Source organism: Adiantum capillus-veneris, chromosome 5 (assembly GCF_014529385.1).
Source record: "Adiantum capillus-veneris isolate H3 chromosome 5, ASM1452938v2, whole genome shotgun sequence".
Taxonomy (NCBI): domain Eukaryota; kingdom Viridiplantae; phylum Streptophyta; class Polypodiopsida; order Polypodiales; family Pteridaceae; genus Adiantum; species Adiantum capillus-veneris.
The window spans coordinates 115184877-115191114 of record NC_140935.1 but is presented as its reverse complement, the minus strand read 5'-3'; positions in this window follow the sequence as shown (position 1 = coordinate 115191114).

The following is a 6238-nucleotide window of genomic DNA, read 5'->3' as shown; positions in this document are numbered from 1 at the left end:
ATGCCTTTTATTGATGATTGTCTGCCAATAAAGGGGTGTGAAGTGGTTGGAAAAAAGGAGTCATTAGAGCAGAGGGGGTGAAGAATTTTTTTGCCAACAATGTCACTGACTGTGATGTCATCTTATCTAGACTTGAGGAAGTGAAGGTAACTCTTTCAAGACAAAAAGCTACTTCTGGGACTAGATGGATTCCGAGTATAGGCAAGAAGTAGGTTACAAAGGGATTATACCCTTAATAGAGCTCCCGCCTTGCTCCACTCTCACCACCTCACACACACCTTGGCGCATCAACTTCACAATGCTACACAATCCATTTTTGCGTGTAGAAGAGGCCTCATTTTATAGGCCAAAAAGGGCTACCCTCTCTCATGAGAGGCAGCCATGTGTAGCCGCTCTTGTGTAGACAAGTCCAAGTTGGAGTCTTTAATGCGCCCATGTGTGGCCACCCTTGAGAAGACAAGTTCGCCTTGAAATCGGCCACCGGCCATTGAATTTGGCCACCAGCCATTGACTTTTGACTACCGGCCACCAGCCAACCGGCCAACCGATCGGCCATTTTTTGACCACTTTTCGATTGCCGTCCGAAAATAATATTCTAGCAAAAGGAATATTCTTGGGGCGTGAATTTTTGGTTTTTCGATGAGTAATTTTTCTTCACGCACTATGGCTTCTCCTCATAACGGGGGCCTTACAAATATACGTTTTGAATACAAATAATTACAAGGGGTAAATTAGGCTTTATACTTAACAGTCTCTTGGTGATTCATTGGATTGAAGTCCCATCATTGGAAGGGTCGTATATTGAAGATGAAGCAAGCGGCCGATGGAAGCAAGCAAGTGAATAAACAACACATCTACAAAGCTTCTCAACTATGAATCAAGGGCACCAATCGCAAGCACTTTCTTGCTAATTGTAAGTATTTCTAGTGTTGCTTCTAGAAAACGTTATCCTTTCCCATGAAGTCTCTAATGATGAAACTTTATGGGCATGGTGTTTGGATTGTGTAGATATTTTTAAGTCAACATTTATGGAATGGGAGCCTCTAGAGGTGCTCTCTAGAATTTTTTAGGCTCACCACTTTGATTTCAGCTCATTGTTATATTCCAGATGCACTGCATTGGAGCTTGCAAAACGGTCCATCTTCTTCTTTGATGTAGAGTGTGTAGTCCCAACGACAGGGAATTGCTACATGGCCTTGAAAATACTTAGTCCACCAACTATCATGGACGGTGATTTGCCAATGCCCGACAATACCTCTATTTCATTAACTAGGAGGCAGATTGAAAACAAAATCTTCAATGCAATGAAGTGCACATATGGGTCACATCAAGAAACACTAACATCTTTTATGCCTCTTCATCTTTTTGTTTTTTTGTTCAAAATAGACAATGTTCATTGGAAACCTACCATGTGGATAAGGGTGGAACAGCAATGAATGCCTTCCTTCCATCTGCTTGGGACTCAAAGATTTTTCAGCACAATGGGGATACCTTAAAGTGCATGGTTGTGACAGAGAAAATGATCATGCAATACCACATTGTGAAGCAAAAAATCTCCATTATATTCCCTTACCAATGATGGAAGCAGTTGCGAGGTGAATGGGAGCACTCAATTCGAACATCAGCGATATGGAGCAGGTTGAAGTACATGTGTGCAAGCAAAAGGAAGTGTGGATGTGGTCATCAATGCTGATTGGAATATCGCAAATCGCAGGGAGTACTTGGCACTTAGGTTTGAGCTCAAGATGGACTACTTGTTTGTAATTGTTGGCAACCCTTTGCGTAAGAGACAAGAGAGGGCCTTTCCTTCTAAGAGTATCCCCTTATCCATATCAAGCAAACAATTTCCATTGCAATGTAATACTCTCATATTAATACGATACATTTTTGTTTAATTTTGTGATTTGGGAATGTCTAATTTTCAATTTTAGAAGTGTTAAGTGACGTTAGAGTTGTGGTGGGTGGTGGAGTTGCGGGTGTTTAAATTTGTGGTGTTTGGATTGCAACACTATGCAACATAGCCCCAAGTTATCCGCTAAAGAGAACGTTTAATTACCTCTGAAATTTTAGGTTTTATAAAAGTGTCCTTTTTTAAATTGTCTCCATTATAAGTGACTTGCAAGGCCCATTTTAAAGTCACTTTCTTGTTTTTGAGCTTATCGCATCTTCTCCACGCTTACTTGCTCTATCCATCCCCAAGCACATTCAATTTCCCCTTACACTCGGCCAGTAAGAATGACTACTACTAATCAAGCCCTCGTCCATGCAACCGAGGTAATGTGCCAACATTCCATTCATGCTGGTTATTCAAATTTTTGTGTTTGCCCCTCATCACAATTGATCTTTTTGTGGACCGCAAAAGAAATGGACTTATTTGCACAAAGGAAAGGTAGCTCACACAAAAAATCTGAAGAAAAAGACGTTCATTGTGGAATTACCTCCCAAGATTCAATGCTAACATGGTTTGGATCATCCACAATGACTACGCGAATAATGGACATGCTAAACTATTCAAGTGCAAGAAACTTAGTTCCATTCTCACAAAAAATCCCATAGCCCAAAATGCACACAATTGTATACTTATAAATAGGGAAGCTACATTCTTTAGCTGTGGCGACAAGAGCATTGGATCTTTACTAGGATATTGTGGCCTAACTCTTGGGCAAGGTATCACGGATGCCAAAGAGATTGCATCCCGCATTGGTAACCAACCATGATCTGTAAAAAGGCATGGCACTTGTGCTCTCTATGAGATACAAAAATATCAAAAGAGCATACAGTCAATAATTCCCAAGGCACCATTTACAATGCTAGAGTATACATGCGGTGTAGTCTTGTAATAATCATGATGATCAAGATAATGCATCCGAATCAAATCCAAGGTCAAAAGGGTGAGGATCAAAATGCATTGCTAATGCCAAGAGAGAATTAATAGGCCACCAAAAAGTGCCCCTAGGGGCAGGTGGGGGCTCAAGGGAGCCCATTAAGCGATACCTGGGGTGAAAATCGCTCCGAGGGGCTTATGCTCCACAAAGCGACTTTGGCCTGTTTGACCCAATCAAACATGCCAAAGTCACCCTGTGGAACACAAGCCCCCCGAAGAGGGCTTTTGATTGGCTCGCACCTCGAGTATCACACAATGGGCTCCCTCGAGCTCCCACATGGCCCTAGGGGCACTTTTTGGCGGCCTATTCATTCTCTCTTGGCATTAGCAACGCATTTTGACCCTCGACCTTTTGACCTTGGATTTGATTCGAACGCATTATCTCGATCATCATGATTATTACAAGACTACATCGCATGTAGACACTAGCCTTGTAAATGGTGCCTTAAGAATTATTGAATGTGTGCTCTTTTGATTATTCTGTATCTTACAGAGATCAAAAGTGGTTGATCACTTTTACACTTGAATTTGGACTACTACATAGCTTGGGAATAGTTTTAGGATGCTTTGAGTGCCAGCCTCCACCTATGCTTCTTTGGATTGGTGGGGATGGTGGAGGATGCCTAGTCCAAGCATCTAACTAAAAGAAGCCGAGCCCAAGGAGGAGACGTTGTCTGCTCAACAAGAGGCATCACTAGCACTTAAGTTCCAATTAGGGCACATCAAGGCCGCCAAAAAGTGCCCCTAGGAGCAGGTTGGGGCCGGAGGGAGCCCATTTTGGGGTGCAAGCTGGTCAGAAGCTCGCTTCGGGGGCCTTGTGCTTCATGGGGTGACTTTCGCATGTTTGACCCAGATATTACCCAATGGGCTCCCTCGGGCCCCCACCTGCTCCTAGGGGCTCTTTTTGGCGGTTTATTAATTCTTGTTTGGAATTAGCAACGTATTTTGATCCTCGGACTTTTGACCTTGGATATCATTCGGATGCAATTATCTATATCATCATGATTATTAGAAGACTACACCACATGTATACACTAGCCTTGTAAATGGTGCCTTGGGAATTATTGACTGTGTGCTCTTTTAATATTTTTGTATCTCATAGAGAGCACAAGTGGCAGGCCTCCACCTATGCTTCTTTGGATTCGTGGGGCTAGCTTATTGGAAATTACCGACCTGGCCATTGCATGTGTGACTCAGAATTGTCCAACGCATAATGATGGCTTATGTGAGCAAAGCATTCTCTCTTACTTTGGCTCAGGGCTCTACTCAACAAGCTTACTTTCTTTCACAAAGAGGGATATGTCAGGTTGATCACGTTGATGGAGAGAAAGATGTCGTGTGCACACTCACACACCCAGACAACTCAACACAACACAAGGAATTTACTTAAATTCCTCACCTCACTCACTACCACTCAAAAGTTCCCTGAAAACTCTACCCACAAGCTCAATTCAAACTCCAAACGCCTCGACCTACAAGCCCTTGCCTGCCGCAGACACTACAAGGTGAGTCGAGGTGATCAACACTTGAAATCACGCTTGATGGTGACCAAAATATACAAGAAAAACCATCAAAAACCCAAAAACTCCAGCCACAAAAGGCCACTCTCAAACCATTGCAAAAGCTTCACCAAACTCCACTCTGTTGGACTCTGTTGGACTCTTTGGAGTAGCGCCAACCCTAATGGCACCGATACAGGGTCACATAGTCTTGCAGAAAGCCGCACCTTCTTCCCTCAATTCCTTGTACACACACATCCATGGAAACCTCAGAACTTCCATAGACTCTCCCAAGTGCAAAAGTGAAGAGAGAAAGCTCTCATTCACTCCTCTACACACTCGAAAACAGGACGCGAACGCAACGGGACTGCACTAGACCACCTGTAGGAACCCTGCTTCCTCCCACACACAGAGGGGTGAAAGTGTTGATATTGCTCTTTAAAAATCCTCCCTCAGCTGGAACACTCATGCCATCGTGAGTGATGTGGAAATTTTAAGCCATTTCACACCTTTTTTTACCATTTTTTGCCCAGTTTTGAGCCCCGGCAGGCGTTTTTCGCAGGAAAAACCCAAAACGGACTCCAAAATTCACCAAATTTTTCACACTTGATCCTCGATACCCTAAGCACATTTCCACATCCCCATATTCCATTTTTGACCACTTCTAGGGTGATGCACGTATCATCGCAGATCAGGTGCCGCAAATAGACAGTTACCGCATGTGTCAAACTTCTCGAGCGGGATGAGAGTACCCACACTTGTCACTTGAATTATTTACATTCTAGAAAGCTCAAAAACATTATCTAGAGCCAAAATAAGCCACCTAGAACCATATTCAAGGCCCCGATACCCTATCCAGGCATGTACATATGCTCGACTGCCGACACGCAAGCACGCATATTTACAATGTGCACACGTTGCACCTTTTCTCGAACTTGAAACCACTTTGCAAAGCTTCCAAATGCATGTATTTACATCTTTTTGTACATATGACCATGCATAGAAACGCTACTTTGTATACGCACAAAAGCGGTCTATCATCATTGCCCACCCTCTAGGTAGAGCATTTATGCTAAACCAAGAGACTATTTGCATCTGGAACCACATCCCTTGCAAAATATTTCTTTAGTCTATAACCCTTTATTCTGTAGCGCAAACGTTCACCAAACAATTTTTCCAACTCATAGGTGCCATTAGAAAATACATGATTCACTCTGTATGGACCCAACCATTTGTCCCTCAATTTCTTCTGAAAAGTAAAATCCAAGCGAGAATCATACTTCATCACCAAATCTCCTTCTTTGATCTCTCTCTCTAGCAGCCTCTTATTCATTTTCTCCATCCTTGTCTCTGCTTGTTGAAGATAATAATCATTGGCTTTCTCTCTATTCATTCGCAGCAACTCTAGAGAAAGAATTCTTTCTTGCAGCTTGTCATTATGCTCACCTTGCATTTTGCACAACAACTTCAAGGCATCCAACTGCACTTGTATGGGCATAAGAGCTTCCTTTCCATAAACAAGTTCATATGGTGTAAACTGTGTTGAGAGTCTATACGCAGTTCTATAAAACACTTTTCCAAGTCCAAGTCCCACTCTTCAGGATGCTCTCTAGCATACTTTGATAGCATCTTCACAATTTGACCATTGCAGTTCTCAACCAACCCATTGCATTGTGGGTAGTAAGGAGAATAATGCCTATGCTGAATTTTCAATTTCTCCATGAGAGCAGCAACAAGTTTTCCCCTAAATCCTAGTCCACGATCAGAAATAATAATCATAGGAGCTCCAAACCTACAACACACTTGTTCGTATAAAAAAGAGGACACTCTTCCTGCTATTACATCTTTTACTGCT